The sequence below is a fragment of the Molossus molossus genome, unplaced genomic scaffold, assembly GCF_014108415.1.
Source record: "Molossus molossus isolate mMolMol1 unplaced genomic scaffold, mMolMol1.p scaffold_m16_p_32, whole genome shotgun sequence".
Taxonomy (NCBI): Eukaryota; Metazoa; Chordata; class Mammalia; order Chiroptera; family Molossidae; genus Molossus; species Molossus molossus.
This window is the reverse complement of record NW_023425369.1, coordinates 1,292,512-1,318,813: the sequence shown is the minus strand read 5'-3', so window position 1 is coordinate 1,318,813 and position 26,302 is coordinate 1,292,512.

Sequence of the window (26,302 nt, the reverse complement as noted above, 5' to 3'; positions counted from 1 at the left end):
CCTCAAAGGCCAATAAAACAATCAAATGATGGTGATGATGTTTTGGTCTGAACAGTTTGGGGTGGGAAATACTAGTTTCCTACAGATCTAATCAAAACCACAAAATGGCAGATCTGTGAAAGAACTTCAGTTCCTAAAATATCATAGCTATGCAACACGCCATATGGACCATCAGAATTCTCCTCATGCATGATGATGCTAATTCAAGACCAGAAATTGCCTTTCGATACTTTACTTTTCAAAGTTTTGGCATTCTCACCTAAGCCCCGGTTCTTCTTGGACTCAGTAAACAGATTTGTATTTGGCAGGCTGAGAAAGGGAATTGCAAAAGCTCGGTAGATATTTCTACTCTCATCCTCTCAACATTGAGAAATGCAGTCGGAAAAAGAAGAAAAAGGATATTATAGCTTTGGATTCTTTTCTTGCTCAACTGTCTCCGAATTGTCTCTGAAATGAAAGCATGGGTGGGACAAGACTTCCTTGGGTCCCTCACAATATTGTCAAATCTCCAGGCTAAGTGAGCCACTTGCCATTACAAGTTTTCTGCTGAAAATACATTGTTCATATTCATGCTGCTCTCTCTTAAATAATGGCTTAAGAAAATGTGTGCCAGAAAAATAATTTTATGATAGGAAAAGAGATACATGAAAAGAAACACAATTGCCCACTCTCTGGTGAGGCTATATACCTAATAACACCCCAAAAGTCAAGCAGCTGTGGTTTCCAGTCACAGACCAGGAGCACATCTGCCTGGATGCCAGAAGTCACTTGCATCATTGCAAATGGGTCTCTTCAAGGCCACAATCTTTCCCCAGCAGGGGGCGTTGGAAAGCCTTCAGTCTGCTCTAAGGAAGCTTAAAAAAATTAAACCTTCAAAAAATTCAGATTGGTTTGGAGGCAAGGAGGAGGCCAAGAGAGGTGGTAGGAAGAGACCAAGTCCACATGGGGAAGTGTGCCAAGGACTAGTGAGGGACAGGAACCTGGTTGTCCTCACTAGCGGGGCCAGTGAAAGATATGAAAGGGTTGAGGTCACATGGCCTCCTGTTAAGTGGCAGGAACAGCATATTTTCATTCTCACGGAGTGTATTTCAAGTTGCCTTTGGGGTTCTGTTCTGTTAGGGTCAATCTTTTTATTTTTTTTTTTTATTTACTGACTTTTATAGAGAGAGTGGGGATGGAGGTGGGAGAGTGGGGAGAGAGAGGGAGTTAGAGAGAGAGAGAGGGAGAGGGAGAGGGAGGGAGAGGGAGAGAGACAGATAAACATAAATTTGTTGTTCTATTTATTTATGCATTCACTGGTCGATTCCTGTATGGTTGTATGTGCCCTGACTGGGGATCAAACCTGCAACTTTGGTGTATTGGGACGATGCTCCAACCAACTGAGCTACCCACCCAGGGCTGCTAGGATCAATCTTTAATAACAATTGCAAAACAGTCCTGGCTGGTTCAACTCAGTGGTTAGAGCGTCGGCCTGTGGACCAGAGAGTCCTGGGTTCAGTCCCCACTAAGGGCACGTACCTTGGTTGCAGTTTGTCCCTGGCCCTGGTTGGGGTCGTGCGGGTGGCAACCAGTCGATATGTCTCTCTCACATCGATGTTTCTCTCTCTCTCTTCCTCCCTTTCTCCCTCTCGCTCTATCTGAAGATAAATGCAAAAATGTCTTTGGGTGAGGATTAAAAAAAATAATAAATAAAAATAAAATAAAATAAAATTGCAGGTGAAATTTATTTTCTAGTTTCACCTACCAGTGTTCCAGTCCTTATTCTTGCGGCCTTATTCTTTGGCATGCCTCCTCCGTGACCCAATCACGCTCTCAGATGGCCATCAAGTCACCCCTGCTGAAGGGTATACTAGTCATGATGTTCCGCTTTCATGTTTCTTTAGAAAGTGAGTGTGTGTGTGTAAACACTGATTTCATTGCTGTAAATACAGATTTCTGGTGTGTATCGCACCAGCCTGCAAGGTCCTTAAGGGAGAAGGTTGATTCCTTCCTTTTTATATACCCGGACCTTAGCAGTGGTTTTGATACTTAGTAGTTACTAAAAATGTTTACCTACAAAGGATCACAAGATCTTTAGGATGACAGTTGGGGGTGGGGGGCATAGGATCGCTCACCCAACACCTTCTCAGACCCAGTCATATTGGTAGCTACCAGCAACTCTTTAAAATAAGACAGTCCCTATTACAAAGGTATTTCAGTAATGAGGAAACAGGGTCCCTCTTCACCCTGCCCACATGTCTTTCTTGCTACACACCACTCACCCTGTTGAAGCAGCATTCTCGATCTTCTTAAGGCTTTTCCCTCTGCCAGATTTTGAGGTCTCTTTTGCAAAGACTTGGCAAACGGGAAGAATGGTAAATGTCAGGTTTAAGAGCAATAGGCTATTACGGCAATAATTCTTTTATATCAATCAGAAATGACAAAACAACTCTTATCCAAGAAACTCAAAGAGCCTTACAGACTAATGATAGGGACCCTCCCTAGACCCGATGGAGATTCCTGGTGTTTATCTTCCATTTTCAGAGAAACTGAATCTCTAGATGAAATGACTTTCTCCAGTGAAAAAATAGGAATAACCGACACTGAGAAGAAAGACGTATGTCAACCCACCCTCCTCATCAACCTTTTCATCTTCACCATTTCTTTTTGCAAAAACTGTGATTATGACCTAGTGTATTTAAACAGGTAGTTAAGAGTGGAGGCATTCATAATGAACCTCACAGTCCAACTTCCCGAAAGTAAAGTTGGGTATCCCATTACTCCAAAAAGAAATTGCAAAATATTACTGTGAAGTCCCCAGCCCTCTTAAAATGTATTGATGTAGTTTGCCTAAAGTTGGGGCAAAGCACAATTTTCATACAAGAAAAAATAAGTACAATATTATATTTGGAATTTAGACTTTCCACAACCATCAGCACATATTAAAAAAAACCCCAACAAACTGAGGAGAGAGGCATTGTGATATAGAAAAAGAATTGTCTGGTGTGGATCCATCTTGTGGGATCTTGGACAAGTTGTTTAACTTCTTTTAAACTTAGTTTTTTCAACTGTAACATGGATATAATGATAGCTACCTCACAGGGTCTTGGGTTTCAAAATATGTAAAATATATGAAAAATACCTAGCACAATGTCCAGCTCACAGGAACTCAATAGAAGGTCTCTATACTACTAGTGAAATGTGATTCCATTATACATACTTGGCACCTTAGGAATGTGGGATTTATCCACAGCAAGTTGGGAAGAGACACAGAATGAGAAAACCTGATTGTGACCTTTCACACTCAACCCTCACCTCCTTCGAGGGAGGCCTGGAGAAAGGGAAGATGCTGGTTAAATCAGTGATTTTCTTGCAATTTTTAGTTGTATCAAGATAGTAAGAATAAAGAACATGAATTATTTTTTCCCTGGACATAGATCCAAAATTAAGGCACTACTAAAACAAACAAATAGTAAAATATAGAAATTACATGTATTTGTTATACCATCTAAAATTTTTAAAGAAATGTCTAACTTTTTACAAATGAGGAAATTGAAAATCAGAGGAAAACTAGTGTTTACTCAGTTAAAAGTTGGTGGGATACAATAACATTGAGACATGGATTTTATTATAAAAGAAAAAAAAAGTAAGCAAGAGGGAGACTTAAACATAGATATTCTGACTCAAGGTTGGATCTTTCTACTACACCGCAATGTTTTTTTCTTTTTAAATGCTATTCATCATATTTTTTTGGTTTTATGCCAGGAATGCAAGATTGGTTTAATAAATTAATGTCATTCACCCTATTACCAACTTAAAGGCTAAATAATATCTGATCGTCTCTGTAGATGCAAAACAATAATAGTAATAATTCAACAAAATTTAACATCTATTCATGGTAAGAATAATCTTAGCAAATTTGAAATAGAAGAAAAATTCATTTTTCTAATATCCTAATAAAGTATATCTATATAAAAATCTTTGTAAAGATAATACATTTTATGGTGGAATGTTAAAAGCATTCTATTACATTGTAAGAACAGGAATAAGCTAAGAAGAGAAGTCCTAGTTAGTAAAATAAAAACATTTATAAGAATTGAAATGAAAAAAAAAACCTGCCATCAATTACCATTTTTTTGTATACAACTCAAAAAAAATCTATGGATGAATGATTACTAAGGGATTTTATAAAGATTAATTTAAACAACATATTAAACCTAATAATTTTTAAATGGTATGTGTTAAAGCTACCATCATAGTAGTTATACACATATACATATTTCTCATAAATAAATCTAAGTACCTATAAATGCTTTTAAAGAAAATGAGAAATTTTTAATAAAAGACTTCAGAGATTTAAATAAATGGAGACCTAAATAATTCATGAATAAGAAGACTCAAGTAGTAAAAATGTTAATTTCCCCCAACTGATCCATGTAGTCAATACAATACTGTTGAAAATACCAAAAGGGATATTTTATGGAGCTGCATGAGCTGATTCTACAGGTTATATGGAAACATAAAGGATTCAGAATAACCAAGATGCTCCTAAAGAACAACTTCGAAGGGCTTGTCTGACAGATATCACACTTTTTATGAAGCTATATAATTAAGACAGTGAGATGCTGGCTCTGGGTATGAGGAACAGGCCAACTGAAGGGACTAGAACGCTCAGAAAGTGCCCCGGTTTATATGGAGAGTTGGTGTATCACAGAAGGGCACTGAAGGAAGGGAGAGAGGATAGACAATTCAATAACTGCTGCAGGGACATCATTCCAGATGATGAAAAAATTAAATTGCCTATCTTCCTCACATGCTACACAAAAATAAGTCCCTGGTAGATTTTATTAAATTCCATTGGAAAAATGATAAAACCTTTAGAATAAACAGGAGTCATCTTTATGACCTCCAGGTATAATTTCTTAAACAAAACACCAATGTGTAATCCATAAAGAAAAGACGTATGTGTTTGACTATATTAGAATCAGAAATTTCTGTACTCTAAAAGCTATTGTGTTAAGAAGAGTGAAAATATAAGCCATCATTAAATGGAGATATCACAACACTTACAACTGACAAAAGGGTTAGCACCATGAGCGTGTAACAGAGTGATAGAAATTAATAGGAAAAAGACAGTTGATAGAAAAATGTGCCAGAGAACAGGAATTTTATATAGTAGGAGGGAGGCATAGCCACTAAACAAAAAATGCTCGATTTCACTGACAGGAAAATGACAAAAATTATTTAACACTTAGAGTTCAGTTATTATTTCATAGTATGAGGTTGGCAATTCTAAGTTGTGTATACAGACAAAACACGTAATGCTTGTCTACTACTAGTTAGAGGTTAAATCAGTGCTGCCTTGTTGGAGACATTCTGCATTACACTTGTGTTTATCCCAAGCCCTACCAATCCCATTCTTTGGTGTAAACCCTGGAGAAACTCTTGCATGTAGGCACCAGGAAACATACTGAAATACATTCATACAGCAACATCATACCAGCAAAAATCCAGGAACAACCCAGAGAGTCAATCACTAGTCAGTGAATACATAATGAGTGGCATAGTCACAACTGAACTTTATACGACGGTGAAGGAACCGCAAAGATACTGGTAAGTTAAAGAATAAATGCAGGGAGGAGTACATACAGGAAGATTCCATCTATATAAAATTCAAAGACAGGCAAAAATGAATGTATCACTTGGGGACAGCTACACAGTGCAACTGCCAAGAAAATCAATGGCGTGATTCAGGGAGAATGCTGTTTGATCCCTGGGTGGGGTGCGAAAGGGTGCGAGCAGGGAGGGGCACCCAGGCTTCTAAGTGCAGGGGACAGTCTGCTTCCTACTCAGAATGGTAGGCACATGGATGTTTAGTTTGTTCTTCCTCTTTAAAATAAACATACTTTGAATATCTTCTTTTGTATGTATGATCTATTTCGTACTTTTTAATCAAAGAAATAGGCCTGCTTTGCTTCAAGCCATCAGTGATGCTAAAAGTCAGGGCCTTGAAGACCAGAGTTCCAGATGGCCTTGCGTGGAGTAATAAAAAAAGGACAAGTAAACAAACATATTAGATGTCCTCCGCATCACCCGGATGAAATAATAAGGCCATGCCTGTGGCTTTGCAGTAATGCAATATGTCTGCAAAGTATTGCAATCCAGAGTTTACTGACCCTTGATATAGGAATGATTACCATGCTCCCTTCATGCGTAGCCTAAACTGGCCCCAAATTCAGGCAGAGTCAGATGGACAAACCAGTGAAATTGAGGCCTTTAGTATCTCTTTTCTTTTTCAAGAAAGTCTAATAAAGACTTTTCTTCTACAACAGTGAGCACATTCGGCATTGTATTAACCTGCTGACACTGTTTGTAATGGCATGAAAAGGTCGCTGAAGCCTAAATCTGCTCGGCAAGATTCCCCACCACAATCTTCTCAAAATCACCAGCTTTATTAAATATCAGCTCTCATTTATTTCCAAGAAGGCCACCCAAAGGTTAGGTGGGCTCAGGTGTGTGGAGCACGGCTGTTATTGTGTCCCTCATTTGCATAGCGTCTGCCCTCTGAGTCACCCAGCGTCTCGCTCAGCGTCTCACATTAATCTTCTATCCACCCTGGCCACATAGAGATGTGATAAACTGGGGTTCCCTGCTTTTTTTAAATCCTCACCTGAGGACATTCTTAGAGTGAGGGAGGGAGGAAGGGAGGAAGGGAGGAAAGGAGGGAGGGAGGGAGGGAGAACATCTATTGGTTGCCTTCTGTATGTGCCCCGACCAGGATCGAACCCTGACCAGGAATGGAACTGGCAACCCTTCCCTACACAAGATGATGCTCAACCAACTGACCCACTCTGGCTGGGCTTCCCACTTTTCGTAAATGGGAGAAGCTAGACTCCATGACAGAATGTTTCTCGTAATGAGATTAATTCTCTCCCTCCTTGAAGTATTGATTCCAAGAAGGGCAGCTTCTATAAACTCAGCTTTGGGACAAGTGTGGATGGAGCAGAAGACACAGGAGGGCATCGACATAACATGACAGGTCCAGGTTCCCCAGGGGCTCGGCGTGAGGCACGTGGGGAAGCCGCGCCAGGGACAGGTTCACGGCTGCCCCCGTGTGAGCCCCCGTGTGATGCCCTGGTTTACCTGGAGGATTTCCCACAGCTGCTGAGGCTCCTAACTTCCACTAAAGAGCTCATTCACCAGGAAGTTGTGGTTGCTGGAAAGTCACGTGAATACAAAACCATAAATACAGGCTGATTCTGTTTCTGTTTGCTTTTGGATGCAAAAGATAGGCCCTCTATAGTCTCTCTGAGCCCATATATTCTGTGAATTTTTCATTTTAGTTTCTGCTGCCTCAGTCTCTCCAAGCTTCCCAATTGCAGCCAAGAAATTGCACCCAGCTCACATTTTGTGACAGGCCCATCAGAGTCACATGTGAAAGGCACTGCATAAACTCGGGGTTACACCTTGTCCATTGGGGTTGGGGTATGAGGAGACAGGGAGGGGGCACAACCTATAAAATATGGTTCCAGGAGGGCTGTCCATGGACAGCTCTCCCTAAAAAGGAGTTTGGAGAGGAGGTGGGCGGAAATACGGAAATTGTAGTTTAATTCAATTTCCTGCTTAATGTGCAAAACCTCTGCATATACCGAAATATACGTAAATTGAATGTTGTTAGCTATCAAAAAGCTATATTGTCTCAAAAATAATTGCAGAAACCAGGATGCAGCAATTTAAACTGTGTCAAAATAAACAAAATGACATAATTATTTTGGAAGTATAGCAGCATGTTACAGTTCTCTTTGACTAAGCCCTTTATTAAGAAATTATTTTCCTATTATTAGTCTGCCTTTTAAATTACTTAACAAGAAGTATGTTTATGAGAGAGAATGCAACCTGGAATCACCTGGCATACCAGGGAACTACTGTAGTCATAATCCACCTCCCAATCCCACCACAGGAATAAACAAAGCCAAGAGGGACTGGGTAATGTGTATAGACTCATAGCATTTGTCAGATGAGGATATTTCCTGGTAAGGCCTTTGGCCAAAGCAATAAAATTCTGGCCCGACCCAAGAAGGCTACTCACAGGCAGGCACATACAGATGGAATGGTAGGGCCTGTGCCCAATGGGAAGACCTAACGTTGGGTCGTCTGCTCCAAGACGTGGGGTGCAGCGTGGCCTCCGACCTGCAGTAGGAACTCTCTGCCTCTGCATAGCCCTCTTGCCATCTGCTCGGGAAGGCCTTCCTCTCCTTGCCTGGTCAGATCTATAGCTCTGTGCACCCAGAGGCCATGTTTTTGATCCCCATGCCTTGGTTATCAGCCTCCATCTGCCCTTGGTGATCAGAGAGCTCCATCTCACTGAAATGCCTTGAATACTCAAATGATCTCAGACACACCAGAAAAATGGATTAGTACCTCCGGCTGCTTATTAATACAAAATGCTAATGTGAAAACCAAATGAGAAGAGAGACCCAGGGCTTAATGCCAAAAGGGGATTAACAATGAATTCCTGTCTACCTCCTCATTTACTTTCTTAGAGTCATTACCATGAATCACAACACATTTGTTCCCGCCTCGGCCCCTGTGGGCATCTCTCCTTCACAGATCCTCCTTCCTCCAGCTTTGTCTTCATTACTGTCCCAGACAGGAACAGCAAGGGGCAGAATGCTGCTGCAACTCCCCATTCCCCGATTATCCTCCTGCCCTAACTTAGTGATGAAAACATGGAGCTTCTGTGCCACGGCAGACGCCGCTGGGTGATCACGGAGCGGTCCCTGTGAGCCTGGATACACCTCACAGAACTTCCCATCACAGCACTGCAGGCAGCCTGGGTGTCTGGGAACAACTGACCAGAACAGCCACTGCGCCCCGGTCTGTGCTCTCCCCCTCCACTCTGCCAACTACAGTCTGCCAGATGCAGAGACCCCAGCTCTCAACAGGTTCTTTCTGATGTCCTTTTTCTAAATTCTTAGTAAGATAAATAAGACATAAAGAAGAATATGCTGCCCTGGCCAGTTTGGCTCAGCGGTTAGAGCATCGGCCTGCGGTACAGAGAGACCCGGGTTCGGTTCCCGTTAAGGGCATGTACTTCGGTTGCAGTTTGTCCCCGGCCCTGGTTGGTCGTGCGGGTGGCAGCCACTCGATGTGTCCCTTCACGTCGATGTTTTTCTCTCTCTCTCCCTTCCTCTCTCTCCCTCCCATTCTATCTGTACAAAAAATGGAAAAATATCCTCGGGTGAGGATTTAAAAAAAAAAAAGAAGAATATGCTTATCACTCAGGCTTCCAATTTAAGAAGTCATAACTTGGAGCAAAAGTGAAGGATAGCCCTGGCTGCTTTGGCTCAGCGGTAGAGCATCAGCCTGTGGACCAGTGAGTTCCAGGTTCGATTCCAGCCAAGGGCATGTGCCTCGGTTGCGGTTTGTCCCCAGCCCTGGTCCGGGTCGTGCGGGAGGTGACCAATCAATGTGCCCTTCTCACTTCGATGTTTCTCTCCCCCCCTCCCCACCTGAAGCTAAATAAATATCCTCTGGTGAGGATTAAAAAAAAAAAAAAGTGAGGGATGTAGTACTTCTAAGGCACATGAGCGTCAAGGCGTCCTAACTACCAAGAGAACAATCAGCTAAGCTCCCCACCTCTACCTTCCACCCTTGAAGCCCACGGCTGCCGTCATATCACCGTGTCCAGCAGGGCAGGATCAAAGCCCGGGGCAGGCTGACCCAGCAGAGGATGAATGGCGACATGACGTGGAGGTATTTGTGCCAGGCTCTTGAGAGTTAAAAAGCTCCTCTCCCTATGCGCGGTTCTAGGTGCATTCTAACTAGGACCTCCTAGCAGCAAAACCTTAGGCTGAGATGACATGATTTAGTCAGGAATGTGGGACATGGCGGCCCCGGGAGGAGCTATTGGGTAGGGAGCTGCGGGGAGGAGGACGTAAGCTTGCTGCTATGATAATAAAACCTCCCATGCAGGAAGTACTTGCTATGGCCCAGCATCTCACTTAATATTTATAATAACTCATACAATGCAAGTATGATTTTTATCTCATTTTGCAAGTGAGGTAGCTGAAGAGGTAACGTGCCTGGTATTAGATAGCGATTAAGTGTGGGAGCCAGAATTTAGGTTGAGCCAACCCGACCTCTGCTTCTGCAGCACCCTTTACCCCTCACTCCCGTCACCACCTCGTCTGTCCTTCTGGGGTCCGGGCCATAAGCACTGATGTCCGCCTCCCAAAACTAAATGAGCTGCTTTAGACAAGACGCTTCAGCTGCCAGAAAAGAGCCCGCAGCCTGAGGGAGTCCAGATGAAAGCCACCTGGGTAATTAGGGCTGCGGGCTCCTCTGTCAGGAAGGAGACAAGAATTCAGTGTGTAGTTTGGCTGCTGAGACAGAGGAGGAGGAGGCTGGGGTGGGAAAAAGCAAGCAGTCATCACGGAATGGGTGGCTTTCCGCGCACTACAGCACAGGACGCATCGCCGAGAGGAAGACAGGCAAAGGGGAAGCACACGGGAAGGTTCTAGAATAGTCTCCAGGAGATAAATTTTGTCCCAGAATTCGGAAGGAAACACAGTCTAGACACCCACCTGTGTAATATAATCCATAAAGAGCTACTAGACACGGGTCAGCGAATGTGTAAAAGCTCAGGACCTCTGTTTTCCCTCTTTCCAAGTGGAATGGCATTTCCTTAGCAAAGCATCACAGTCAAGGTCTTTCCCTGGTCTCTCCGGCCTCCAGGTCTTGCCCCAGGTCTCTCACATCTGGACTGAACTCCTTTATTCCAGACAGAGTCCTTCTCAATTAATCAAGGGAGAGTGGGCTTGGGAACACGGCGGCTAACAGACTCCCACCTTGCTGGGCCCTGTCCCAAGCATCCCACAAACATTCGGTCCTTGATTCACTTATCCAAAGTCACATAAGTGGTTAGTCAGTCTGCAAGATTTTTTTTGTTTTATGTTTTTTCCCTAAAGGCACCAATCTATACTAATTTGTTTCCTAGGTCATGTTGTGAGTCCAGCACTGTGCCTACAGCTGGACTAGTAGTGGTGACCAAGGCTTGGTCCCTGCCCTCATGGGATGAATAATTCAAGGAGAGAGACAGACATTAATGTGATACTTACTCAAGGCATTGATGTAAATGAATGGTGTGAAATACTAAGAAGGAAACTATATGATGTTTATGAGACCGTAAAACAAATGGACAGCTCAGTTTGAGGAGAAAGCAAGGCATCCCTGAGGAATAGAGGGGGAAACTGAGGCCTGAATGTTCAGTGGGACGTGAGATGCTGTGCAGTGAAGGATTAACCTTCCCCAAGGAGAGGTCTCACCTTTGTCCCCAGCTTCTGGGAGGCGCTCTCTATTTAGGCTCCGGGACTGCCATGCTTGATAGGAATGTCTTTGTTTGCCTGGAGGCTTTGGTCACCGGACAGTCGAGCACTGTGATTTATGATGGGGGCTTTGGGCTATATTGCATTCGTTCTGCCTCGGGCAGGGTTGGAGACGAAAGGTCAGCCACATGGGAAGTATATGTTCGAACTCCAGTAAACACTGGACACCAAAGGCTCAGGCGAGCTTCACTGGTAGGCAGTTCTCTGTGCATATTGTCAAACATCAGTACAAGGAGAACTCCATCCTGATCCCATGGAAAGGACAACGCAACAAGATCTAGCAATCCCACTCCTGGCACATAGCCAAGGGGACTGAAATTACTCCTAAGAGTCCAGATACAGAGACAGCCTAAACGGCTGCCAGTGGAAGGCTGGATGGGGAAATGTGGTGTATACACACAATGGGATCGTATTCAGCCACGAGAAAGAAGGAAATCCTGCCTTTTGTGGCAACTTGACTAAACCTTGAGGGCATTATGCTAAGTGAAATAGGTCAGACAGAGAAAGATACATACTGCATGATTTCACTTATATGTGGAATTTAAAAAAATCAAAACACATGAACACACAAAACAAAACAAAAACAGACTTGTAGAAACAAAGAACAAACTGGTGGTTGCCACAGGGGAGGGGTGTGGGGGGTATGGATGAAAAAGGTGAAGAGGAATATAGTCAATAATAGTGTGACGGTTGTACAAAGTGACAGATGATTGATTACCAGACAGTACGGCGTTCACATCATGAGATATTTCAATGTGGGATCACATGGTATATTCATAAGACATGCTCACTTTGTATTAAAGAAACATTACTCACTAATAGCATAATGGTTAAGATCATGGGCCCTGGAGTCAGACTCCAGATTCCAACTCTGTCAAGGACCTGCGGTGTGACCTGGAGCAAGTTACTGAACTCTGTGCTTCCAATGCATAATGAAATTAATAATAGGACCTACATTATTGGATTTTTGTGAGGCTTAACTTAGTTAATACATATGAACCTCTTAGAATAGCATGTAGCCCATAATAATTGTTCAGTAAAGGACTGAACCATTATGTTCTACCCTAAGACAACACAATTAGAATTTCAGAGTACTGGCTATTTGTTAAGAGCTCCCTCCATCCCCATGATTCTAATGTGTAGCCAGTGTTGAGAACCACTGCTCTACATTCTGCCCAACTGCCTCTCAGATTTTCATGTGCACAGGAGTCACTAGGAGTTCTTGTTGAAATGAAGATTCTGATTCAGTAAGTTGAGGGGAGACGCAGTACTCCCCTCCCAGGTGATGCTGACCCTGCTGACTGTGGTGGAAGGGCCAGGCAGCAGAGACAGTGTTTGGAGAAAAGCGCAAAGTGGGTGCTCAGTCATTGTAACTTGGCTACTAGATCCCAAGGTCAAAAAGTGTGTCTTGGTGCTGAGCCTCACTGGACAAGAAGGAAGACGCACGGAAACCCATCGCATCCTTCTCAGGACGCTCAGATCCTGGTGTAGGTCTCAGGCTGCGCACGCGGGCAGCCAGTGAATGCAGTTGTGTAGGGCTGGGCAGCAGAGAGGGGATAACACAGGCAGCACCTGTAGCCAGAATGAAGGGATCCAAGACTTGCAAGTAAAAAGAGGTAGAGGAACCAGGTGAGTAGCAGCAGTCATTTTTTTTTTTCTCCACTTGCACCCTCCCCCAGCCCCAGACAGCCATTATTCTACTTTTTCTTTCTGTGAATTTGACTACCCTCGATACCTCCATACAGGTGGAATTATATAATGCTAGTCTTTTGGTGACTGGCTTATCTCACATAGCATAACATCCTCAAGGTTCACCCATGTTGTAGCATGTGTCCAAACTTCCTGCCTTTTAAGGCTGCATAATATCCACTGTATGTATGGATGCCACTGTGTTTATCCTTCATCTGTCGAAGGATCCGGAGTTGTTTCCACCTGTTGGCTCTTGTGAATGGTATTGCTATGATCATTAGTATATCAATATCTCTTTGAGACCCTGCTATCCATTCTCTTTGGTGTAGTTCTAGAAATAGAATTGCACAATAATATGGTAATTCTATTTTTAGATTTTTGAGGCACTGCCAAACTGTTTTCATTGCAGCTGCACCGTGTGACATTCCCCGCTATAGCGCACAAGGGTTCCAATCTCTCCACATTCTTGCCAACACTTGTCATTTTCTCTTTTTTAAACAGTAGCCATTCTAATGAGTGTGAGGTCATTATCTCATTGTGGTTTTGATTTGCACTTCCCTAATGACTTGTATGTCAGGAGGAGTAGGTTAATAAAAACGAATACTCTTACTCTCAGCATTTGTAGGCAGCCTCCCATTGCTTATACCAGGAGGGTTGGTCTTAGCTCCCGGCCAGAGTGAAGTTGCATGAATCAAGGAGACGCGCCACCTCTCTCCTGTGGCCTCCGAGCACATAGGGCCCAGCCAAGCCAGAGTGGCTGCTCTGTTCATGGACTACGGCAGGCACCCTCTGGGTCCCCTCAGATTCCCTCCCCAATCACTACGACTCGCTTAACAACTCTACCTGAGGACTTTGTCCCTGGTAGAGGGAGAAGCCTCTTCTGCCACTGAGCGTAATGGAAGTACAAACTCAGAAGTGCTGGAGGGAAAACGGGCCCCAGAGCAGCTTCCAACCAGGGTTGGATGCAGGGCTGGTGAACAAAGACCCAGCTGCCTCCTGCCCCAACTGGGGTAACTCTGAGGCATCTGACACACTGTCTACAAGAATTTTCCGACTGAGTGGCAAACGCTCACGGTGGAACTGGTGTGACAACACCTCCTTTTCCTGCTTCCTTCCCTTCCCTGACCCGCTTCCCCTTCAAGTGTTTTCTCAGATCACCTCCTAACCACACAACCTGTGTGCGGATCCTTGCCCCAGGGTGTTTCTGGGGAATGCAGATCAGTACAGGCAATATTATACTTCTTCCCAGTACTAATACTTGTTAACAGCACATGCCTGCTCTTGGTTGGTGTGAAAAATGTAGTGAAAGAATTTTCAGTTTGTGATAATGCTCAGGAGAGTCTATGCTTTCCCCTCACCCCCTCTGCTGAGTTCCATTGTTTACATTTTCCCAAAACATGCACATGCCTAGAGCAGATTTGGGGGCACCCTGCACCGCCTCTGATTATAAAGTCCTTGAAGGTAGCACACTGCGCTCAGGAAGCTATTGAGCAATGGCAAAGCAGTTTATATATTTAAGTAATATGGTTTGTACACTTTCCCGTTAAAATACTGGAACCCTGCCCTGGCTGGTTTGGCTCAGCAGATGGAACATCGGCTTTTGGACCAATGAGTCGTGGGTTCGATTCCAGTCAAGGGCACGTACCTCGGTTGTGGTTCGGTCTCCGGCCCTGGTCGGGGTCTTACGGGAGGCAACCAGTTGATGTGTCTCTCTCTCTTTTTCCCTCTCACTCCCACTTTATCTGAAGATAAATGAAAAAATATCTTCAGTAAGGATTTAAAAAAAAAAAAAAATACCGGAGTCCCAAGTACAATAATATAACATATTAGAACCCAAATCTTTCATGCCAAGGAAACACCTTCATAGTGTTTAACAGTAATAAGGTGACGCATTCAGTAATCATGGCAATCCTGCATGCCAGGTGTTCTCTGCTGGGTTCCCCTTGGTGGTTAGCTGTACCCCCATAAATATCTAGTCACAATAATTACATAAAAAGTAAGACTACAGAAAGCCACCGTTTTATGAGAAATATAAAAACTTTTCCCAAAGAGCATTATAGACACTTTTCAAAGATGAGTGAAAATTAAAATTAGCTAAGTTCAAAATGGAAAAGAGAGGAAACTTTTTTTCTGAAGACGAGGTCATCAGCATAGCATCCTGGGAAAGTAAAATTTACCCAAGAGAAGCTTGAAGACGACTCTAAAAGGGAGCCACAAATAGTAACCAGTTAATGCCTATTATGTAGCAAACAGCTGAGCACACTGAGATGACACGGGAAAGTTCCAATGTTGGTTTTCAAGGTTGTGGTCAGAATAGCAGAAAGCAATAGTACCCAAGCAATTCTGAATTTCAGGATGTGAATACACAGGGTCTGGGGGTCTCTCTACCAAGCACCTGCTCATTTTCTCCGTGGAAAAGAGCTAAGGGAGCCTGTTCTGACATTTTGATGTAAGTCCATGTTTGAACCTACGCACAGGTTAGTAAAAAGAAGAAATGCCAAAGTAACAGCTCAGTAAGCTTTCTGTGCAGTTGTCTCTGTTTAAGATATAGTGGTTAAAAATTTTTATTTCAATCTCTAGCTCTTGAAAAGGTAAAATAATGTGTCCATTATACATCCGAAATTCTGAACCCAAAGCACTTTCAGTGCGTGTAAGTAGGGGGCAGGAGGGTGGGGAAACCACAGAGAATAACCAACAATATTTAACAAAATCATATTCCTAGAGAAAAGGTTTTTAGCCTCCGATAAGACCCTACTCCTATGACTAATGTAGGATGCAGGAAAATGCAAATAATTGAAATGTAACCATGTTGGTAAAAGGCAAATGCTTTGGCTATTTACAAATCTATTCACATGTATTAGCTATTAATTCTGTTTATTAATTTTCTCTGATTCTTGGTTTCTGACTTCTGATACTGCTCTTGATAAAATGCATCTGTTTGTCACAAGCAACAAAATACACATTAGTAAAGCTAGTAATTTCAGTCTAAGGATGAGCCAGAGACAATCACACAGAGATGAAAATCAACACCTCGGAAAGGGGCTGGGCCTTGCGTGAAGCTATGTTAACCAGTTGATATGGACCGAATGCTTGTGTCTCAAAATTTGGTTACATTTCAATTATTTTGCATTTTTATATGTTGATTTATAATCCCCAATGTGACTATATTTGGGGCTATGGAAGTAATGAGGTGAAATGAGGTCACAAGGATGGAGCCCTAATCTGATTGTACTGGTGTCCTTATAAGAGGAAGAGACACCTGAGCTCCTCTGTGCCACATGAGAAGGCACCAGCTACAAGCCCAGAAGGGAATCCTCACCACACACTGAATCTCCAGCATCCTGGTCTCAGACTTCCAGCCTCTAGAATTTGTTTTTTAGGCCCCTAAGTCTTTGGTATTTTGTTATGACAGCCCGAGCTGACTAAGATGCCAGTCAAGGAGAATATCCCCAAGAGAGAAATCACTCTCTTTAAAAATGAACTACAAAATGGGAGAAAGTACAAACTCATGACACATTCTACTCATTCTGGCTGGAGGTTGTTGGGAGTGACATTTACACAGTGCTCTTTAGATACATCTCGAAGAGCAAATGTTCAACTTCTGTTTCTTTGCCTGTTTTGTTTTTGTTTTGAATGTTTTTTTTCTTTATTGATTTTAGAGAGAGAGGAAGGGAGCGGGAGAGAGAGATAGAAACATCGATGAGAGGGAACATTGATTGGCTGCCTCCTGCATGCCCCACACTGGGGATCGGGCCCACAACCTGGGCATGTGCCCTAACTGGGAATTGAACCTGCGACCTTTTGGTGCATGGGTCAACACTCAGCACTGAGCCACACCAGCCAGACTGTTTCTTCTGTTAATGCCACACTTTCCAGAGCCAGAACTACAAACACCCTTTTTCTCTCCTGTTGGGACTAAGAAGACACCTCTTTCACCTGCTACACCTGTTCTCATAACTGCAAAAGAAAACCTGGATGGGAAGAAGCAGAAGATGACAGCTGTGTGGCAGGCACCATTGATTCCATTGAGGCTCTTTCAGAAATGAAGAGAAAATATTAGGGAAATCCCATGGCCAGTTTTTGTTGAGCAACATTTATTTCCCTTCCCAAGCCTTTCTTCTCACCAAACACCACAGAAGGTAAAGAAATTCATCTTAGTGGGGCCTTATGTCTCTGACACACTGTCTGGGTGAGAATATTATAGTTGCCTTCCTCTTAAAACCAGCTCTAGTCCTGGTTCCTAGTTCTTTACTGAGGTCCCGACTCCTATTTCTTATTTCTCTTCTCCACAGGATTCATTGCAAGACACACGTTGAAAGTCAGTGGCAAGACCTATGCTGGGAAATAGCTGAGATGCGCCACACACAGCTCCTTCTTGCTCAACCAACAGCCTTTGACACAATAAAGGGAAAAAAATGATTTTAGATACTCTGAAGCTCAGTCTTTTATTTATTTTTTTAATTTATTTTTCTTTATTGATTTTAGAGAGAGAAGAAGGGAAAGGAAGAGGGAGAGAGGGGGAGAGGGGGGGAGAGAGAGAGAGAAACATTGATGAGAGAGAACATAGATTGGCCACCTTCTGCACGCCCCCCAACTGGGGATCAGGCCCACAACCCAGGCATGTGCCCTGACTGGGAATTGAACCAGCAACCGCTTGGTGCATGGGCTGATGTTCAACCACTGAGCCACACAGGCTGGGTGGAAGCTCAGTCTTTTAAATAAAGGAGGACTTGCTCATTAAATTTCATTTTCTAATCATTTAGCCACAGTAAAATGCAGCCATTTTTGAAGAGCATTTCAAAGTCTATTGATAGACAAATTGTACTATTGATTGGCATCAACTGTACACTCAGTTTCTGATCCAAATCCCTTTCATTGGTCTTGAGTGGCACCCTTTTAAACGACTTTGGGAAGAAAAGGAAGAGAAATGAGAAACATGCCAAGGAAAACTCAGACAGACAAAATTCACATTTTGTCTTTGTTTCCTTTTCTCTGGCATGGACACTGACTACCAATTTACTTACTTATTTATTTATTTATTTTGAGAAAACAGTGAGAATGTGAGCAGCAGGCTGGATTTTTCTTGTTCTGTTACCATAATTAGAAAAGTAGAATAAGATTACACAGGAACAGACTGAGGGGAAAATATAGCCCTGCTTTCATATGTAATAGCTAACTCTTTTTTAAATTCAAAGGTTTTTCTCCCTGCGCATATATCTTTCATCTCTGAGTAGTTACTGGGCCTCTTTTAAATCTATTTGCAGGTTGAATGAAAAGTGGACTCTTTGAAGTTTCAAGCATTGGGAAGTGTGTTCCTGACCATGAACACCATTGTTATGAAATACTGCCCTGATACACTGGCGTCTTCCTGGTGAAGATAAGCAAAAGACCACCACCCAATAATTACAGAATGCTGACAAAATCAGATTGAAATTGAAAGAGCCAGACAAATTGTTTTCATGTAAATGAAAATGTAACCTATCAAATTACCCTTAGATCAGCCATCATAAAAGACATCTTAGTAGGCCACAGCTAATATTTAGAACAACTGTGAAAATTCATTTAGCAGAGGCCCATTTTTTATGTATTAGAAAAGTTAATCAAGGATTTTAGTATTTTCTCTCTGACATTGCCTTTTCATCCATGCCCTTCTTTTTGGGGGGTGAGGAGGTGGAGGAGATACTTTCCATAAACCTATATCCAAACCACAGTCCATTCACAGAGAGACATATTAGGGCCCAGAGAATTTCTCAACATGGGGTTTTGAACCATCTGCAACTGAGTATCTGGGGTGGTTTAAAATAATTACACAGTTATAGAGCCACGCCATGACCAGAAAATCAGAATCTCAGAGGTTAAACTTGAGTTCTAAGCAAACTTCCATGGAGGTTCCCGGGGTTGTCTTAAGTTCTTCGAACCTCCATGGTAGCTCAACGTCTACTGTCATAGGGCTTTTCTGGGCGGCTTTCAAAACTCCAGCCACCCTGGACCTTCTTCCTGGCTCCATCCCCAGTAGATGTTACACCACTTTCACAACTCAGGTTCCTCATGTCTTTCAGGACTCCTGTGATCATCCCCAACTAATCAGCTTATTCCATTTCCCTTCCCCAGTAAATCCCCTCCAGCTCAAGAATCCGAGGTAGATCCTCATTTGTTACCAAATTCAAAGCAAAATTCTCAGCCTAGAAGTCAAAGACTGAAAGAAGATCCCTTTCTGGCCTGAATTCCTATGCCCACCCCAGCCCCACTCCATCGAAATCTGAATGACTGGTTACTCTTCCAGCGTACCACTAAGGTCCCATCGCTTTCCTCTTCTTCTTCTTTTTTTTTTTTTTTTTATTAATGTATTTTTGTTACAGATGTTTCTCCCCACCCCACCTCCACAGACATCCTCCTCCCTATCCCGACCCCCGCCAAACATTGTTGTCTATGTCCATTTGTTACCCATACATGCATATAAGTTCTTTGGTTTATCTCATCCCTCCCCCCTTTCCTCTTCTTAATCTCTCTGGTGGGTGCCCTCTCTCCCAGCCCCTCTTCTTCAACCTAACAAGATGAACTCCACCATGTGTTCAAGGCTCACAACCTCAAATGTCACCCTGACACCCCCCAGTAAGCTGGGATCTGTTTCTGCTTGGAAACCTTGCAGCACTTTGTTGATACCTTTCCTGGACTCTCACCTTATTTGACCTTGCCCTTTCTTCCTCTGTACACTAAGTTTGCTCACACTGTATCTTCTTGAATGAAGAAATGCTCTTGCTCAGCTTTTCACTACTTTCCAGCACCCAGCATGGCGTTTGAACACAGTGAACCCTAGATGAATACTTATAGGATTGTTCAGTAGACTCACCCCTCACCTTCTGCATGTATCATCACCAAGGCCTGTGGCTTCTGGCTTTGAAATTCCTCTTGCATTGCACCGGTGCTGCCATCCCACCAGCATACCACTAGCACAGACCCTGCGTGGCCCTGTGCCTGCAGTACTGCCCAGACCCCCACCCGTGGTCCTAACCTCAACCTCCTCCTCCCACCGCCATTCCAAGACTTTGGTTGAAGAATTTCTTGAACATCTACCTAGGTCCGGAAAAACAGCTGTCTTAACTTCTAAAGGCTCAACATATTTAAAGAACTCAAAAAGCTTTGGAACGAAAGAAGGATGGCATTTTTAATTTTTTTTTTTTTTTTTATGTGGGACACTAAGAAGGGTCAAATTCCAATTTGAATTGCTGAGTATGAGAGCCCAGAGCATGATACATTTTGGATGTATAGGACCATTCTGCATACACTACATAACGTCTTTCCCCCAAATGCTCTTTCCAGTTTATCCCATTTGTTTCCTATTATTTCCTATATATCCTACCAAGCATCCCTTTTGTAACGTGGTCCCACCCCATCCACCCAAACTTCCTTCAGTCTTCACTCACACACACTCCCTGCTCAGCCCAGGCCTTACTCGGCTCCATCTGCTCATGGCTCCCACACCTGGCTCCTAGTGCTTTCCCACCTTCTCCCTCCAGCCCCACAAAACTAGGCCAACACTCATCTGTCTCGCAGAAGCCCTTGTGGCTAACACACAAAGCAACCTCTTCCTTCTTTGTACTCCCAAGCATGAATAGTTAAAGTATGCAGCTTAGTACGTGGAGACTGGTTTTTGTTTGGCCTTTAATCCTTTAGTTTTATATCTTGATTTCTCAACCTAGATTATAGGGTCACTGAAGGTAGGGACCATGTGTTATAATTTTTCTTGTATGGCATTCCTCAGTGTTAAACAATTATTGGGACTCAATACATATTAATGGAGTACTCGCCTCCTCCTACCACCACATTAAAATTACAACTAAACTACAGAATGACCATCATTCAGAACCACCTGACATCGAGCTGAATCAAAGTCCTACAAGTATGAAATTTAAAAAGCAGCCACATCGAGACTGGTAGGAGGGGCAGAGGCGTGGAGGGGCAGAGGCGTGGACGGGCTGGTCCCACACCCATGTGTGACAGATAAAAGTCAGGAGAGACACCTCGACTGGGAAGGTCCTCTCTGAGGAGTGATGGGTCCCTGTCCCACACCAGGCTCCCAGCTCAGGGTTCCAGTGCCAGGAAGAGAAGTCTCCATAACTTCTGGCTGTAAAACCAGTGGGAACTGAGGCTGAGGGAGGCTGAGGCTGCAGGAGCCCCAGGCAGTTCCTCTTAAAGGGCCTGAGCACAGACTTACTCAGACTTGCACCCTGCAGGCTCCAGCAAGGGGGGGGGGGGTTGAAAGGCACCAGAGACATAGGGGAAGAACTGAGTTGTTTGGTATTGGGGCGAGAGCTGGAGGGGCAGCTTTAGCTTGAACAGATGTGCTGATGGAGGCTGATGATCCTTTGGTGAGCCCTTCATGGGGCAGCGGACAGGCGCCATATCTGGGACTCCAGCAACTTGGCTCACACTATTGGCCCTGCCCTGGTGATTCCTTGAGGTCCCACCCCACCCAACTTTTGGGCCCACCCAAGCTGTTTCCAAAGGCTTTAGGTTTGGCCTGTCTTAGATCCTGCTCCATATTTTCCTAAAATCTCTCAAACGAGCAGCATCTGGCTTCATACCTCTCGCTAAGTGGCCCCAGGCCTGGCACTAGAAGCAGCCAGCCTTGGTTCACAACTTGGCTTTTCTTGGGCACCTCTAAGCCCAGCACAAGAAGCAGCCATCGGAAGATCACTTTGTTGCTTATGCCAGGTGGCCCCAGGTAGAACACAGGCAGTGGCTGACCTTGCCCCAGAGCCAGCACACCCAGTGGACAGCTTCAGACCACATCGAAACACCACCACCCAACCACCTCCACAAGTGACACACTCAATGAGTGAACTCAGTGGATACCAGAACCCTGTGAAGTAAGTCTTGCTCTGCGTGGTGGGCCCCTACACAGCTGATCCTCCAAGGTAGTCAGGGGCCAGTGGCCAGTGGGCACAGCCAATCCTTACAGCTGATCAGCCTGAGTAAATCCCCCTCACTTATGTGCCAACAGCAATCAAGACTCAATTACAAAAGAAGGGTGTACAGTCCACACAAAGGGTACACCTTGAGGGCCCAGCTGGGGTGATCAAGGAGGCTGTGCCACTGGACCCTACATAATACCTACAACAATAGGCTACCCAACAAAGCCTAGGAAACATAGCAACTCTACCTAATACATAGAAACAAACACAGGAAAGCAGCCCAAATGAGAAGACAAAGAAACATGTTCCAAATGAAAGAAAAGAACAAAACTCTAGGAAAAGAACTAAATAAAATAGAGATAAACAATCAATCAGATGCAGAATTCAAAACACTGGTTATAAGGATGTTCAAGGAACTTAGTGAGAACTTCAAGGAATTTAAGGAGAACTCCAAGAAACTTAATGAGAACATCAACAACATAAAAAAGGACCAGTCAGAAATGAAGACTGCACTAACTGAAATAAAGAATAATTTACAGAGAATCAGTAGTAGAGTATGTAAAGCCAAGAAGCAAACCATCAATTTGGAATATAAGAAAGCAAAAAAAACCCCGAAACAATCTGAACAGCAAAAGAGGAAAGAATCCAAAAAAAATAAAATAAATATGAGGATAATGTAAGGAGTATATGGGACAACTTCAAGTGTGACAACATTTGCATCACAGGGGTGCCAGAAGGAGAAGAGAGCAAGAAATTAAAAACCTATTTGAAAAAATAATGACAGAAAAGTTCCCTAACTTGGTGAAGGAAACAGACATACAAGTCCAGGAAACACAGAGTTCCAAACAAGGTGAACCTAAAAGGCCCACACCAAGACACATCATCATCAAAATGCAAAAGGTTAAAGACAAAGAGAGAATCTTAAAAGCAGCAAGAGAAAAGCAGTTCATTACCTACAAAAGAGCTCCCATAAGATTGTCAGCCAATTTCTCAAAAGAAACTTTGCAGGCCAGAAGGAGTGGCAAGAGATATACAAGGTGATGAAAAGCAACGACCTACAACCAAGATTAATCTATGTTGCAAAGCTAGCATTTATAATCAGTGGACATATAAGGAGTTTCTCAGATAAGAAAAAGCTAAAGGAGTTCATCACCACCAAACCAGTATTATATGAAATGTTGAAGGGTCTTCTTGAAAGAGAAGAACACGAATATGAACAATAAAATGTCAATAAATACATACCTATCAACAACTGAATCTACAAACAAAATGAGCAAGCAGAACAGAAACCGACACATAGATACAGAGAACTTTTTGTTGCTTGCCAGATGGGTGGGGGCTTGGGGGATGGGTGAAAAAAATGAAGAAATTAAGAAGTACAAATTGGTTATTAGACTGATGAACCTCAAAGGGAAGGTGGGAGGGAGGGCGGGATGAGATAAACCAAAGAACTTCTATGCATATATGCATGAGCAATGGACACTGACAACAGTGAGGGGAAAGGCAGGAGGGGATCAGTAGAGGAAAAAGGAGGAACATCTGTAATACATTTAACAATAAAAAGAAGTTAAAAAAGGGGGGGAGAACTAGCAAAAAAAAAAAAAAAAATATATATATATATATATATATATGGATTGGCTTAGTAAAATGTGTAAGAGTTTCTTTGTGCTTTTGGTTAAAATTAGTTGGCTATGTAAAAATGCAATAAACCATTTTCTCGAAAGTAAAAAGAAAAGGGGGGATGCAATCTGAGGAAGAGATGAAATTGGGTATAATTCTTGGGACATAAAATTAAAAGGCCATCTGCCTTTGAGATGCAGCAGCTGTGTAATTGATATTCACTGCTCATTTGCCACTTGAATTTTGCAGACATTTAATGCTGTAATTGTTTATACAGTAAGATTGTAAATACCCTTTGGAGAATAGCTCACTTTCCTGTAGTCCCTATATTCCCTACCAACAGATAAGAGTCAGTTCTTATATTTCTAGAATTCAAAAGTAGAAATTGGCATGATGCCTTTGTTGTTGTTGTTGTTAATCCTTACTTCAGGATACTTTTCCATTGATTTTTAGATAGAGTGGAAGGAATGGAGAGAGGGAGCGAGGGAGGGAGGGAGAGAAGGAAGGAGGGAGGGAGGAAGGGGGGAAGGAGGTAGGGAGAGAGAGAGAGAGAAACATAGATTGGTTGCCTCCTGCCCTGGGGCTGGGAATCAAACCTGCAACCTAGGTGTGTGCCCTTGACTCAGAACTGAATCCACAAAACTTCTATCCATGGACTGATGCTCTAACTGCTGAATCAAACTGGCCAGGGTGCATGATGATTTTTGAAGACAGTAGCATGACAATATCTATAAAAACTTGAAATGATATGGCCTCGATTCAGCATTTTCCATCTAGAAATTTGTTCTACTGTATACTCAAGTGGTCTTCACAAGGATGGATGCACACAAATGTTCACTGCAGGACTGTTGGCAATTACAGAATATTGAAAATGCCTAAGGTCCATCAAGAAAAGTTAATAAATAAATTATGAAGTATTCATACAGTGTAATATTACATAGCCTTTACAAACATTGAAGTAATACTACAGAGAATAACAATGTTTATTAGTAGAGAAATTCTTGCAGGGTACACAAGAATCCAAAGGATTAAAGAATAAGAGTGGGAGGTAGGCAGCTGTATACATACACACACACACACACACACACACATTTGGATAGGAAATGTACTTTTTAGATCCTCAGCCTCTATAGTTTAAGAGAGCATTCTAGAGAGGAGCTGAGGGAGGGGGCTGAGTGAACTAATCTGCAACATGTCACATAAGTGACTCTGTTCTGGACAACAAAAATTATGGGGAACTGTTCTGGGGCCTGCTGGGAGAGATTTTCCTCCTTGACAAAAATAAAGAGACACAGGAGAGCTCTCTTTACTGTCCTTCTCTTTGCTTTTGGACCCAGGAATAAGGGACGTGATGCTTGGAGCTGCAGCAGCCATATTGGAACAGTGAGGGGAAGCACTGCTAACATTCTCCCCAAACCCCTGTATTTTTTATCTTTCAATTTCTGTGAACCTCTATCCTTGAATCTATAGCAATGCTCCCAATTTCCCCATCTCTGAAATCCCTGCCTTGTTTTTTCCCACTCCTTAGGCTACCAACCGGTGTCTCTTCTCCTCATCTCCTTCCTATATTCTCCTCTCTGTGTTTACTTGTTCACCTCCTAGTCTCCCTTTGTTTACCTGAAATCTGGTTTCTGATTTAGGAAGTATCTCACATTGAGGTCAACACTGCCATTCTGACTGGAAAATCCACTAAATATTTTTCAGTTTTTCTTTTCCTTAACCTCTCTGCAGCACTTGACAGTCTTTTATTTTATTTTTTTTATTCTTCACCATAGGATATTTTTGTATTTCTCAATAGATAGAGTGGGAGGAAGGGAAAGAGGGAGAGAGAAGGTAGGGAAGGGGGAGAGGGGGAGAGAGAAAGAAACATCAGTGTGATAGAGACACTTCAACTGGTTGCCTCCCACATGACCCGACCAGGGCCAGGGATGAACTGCAGCTGAGGTCCATGCCCTTGACTGGACTCGAACCCGCAACTCATTGGTCTGTGGGCTGACACTCTAACCACTGAGCCAGACCAGCCAGGGCACACTTGACAGTCTTGATCATCACTTCGGTCCTTTTTGAAATCCTCTACTCTCTTGTCCTCCAAGATAATTTATGCTCCTAAACCTCCTTTCATCTCTCTCACTTCTTTTTTTTTTTTGCCTCTTTTCTGGGTTTTCCTTCCCCTCCTTGCCCCTTCGATTCCTCATCCATGGTTCACAGCTTCACATAGTCTACGCTCCCCAGGTGGTTTTCACTCTCCCATGTTGTTCTAACCATCACCTGAATACTGATGACTCTGAATCTGTATGTTTAATCAGAAATGTTATCCAACTTCACACGCATACATCCAATGATGGCTGAACACTTCACTAGAATAGAATGTCTGACAAGCCCCTGAAATGAATCTATACAAAATGAAGGTATCATTAGTCCTTTTAAACCTGCTCTTCCCTGTGACCTCCACCTGGGTCCTCATCCAGCATAAAGCTCTGAGGTCATCCTGGACTCCTCCCTCTGCCTCACTTATTCATTCAAAAATCCCCTCAGCTCCTGATCTCACCTCACCATTTGTTACTTGCATTCCTACAGCCATTTTCTACACAGTGTTATCAGAGTAGTGTACACATATGCAGATATGATTATTTCATTCTCTTGCCTCAAACTTTTCTAATGTCCTTTCATTATCTACAAGATGTGGTTCAAGCTCCTCAGCAGAGAACAGTG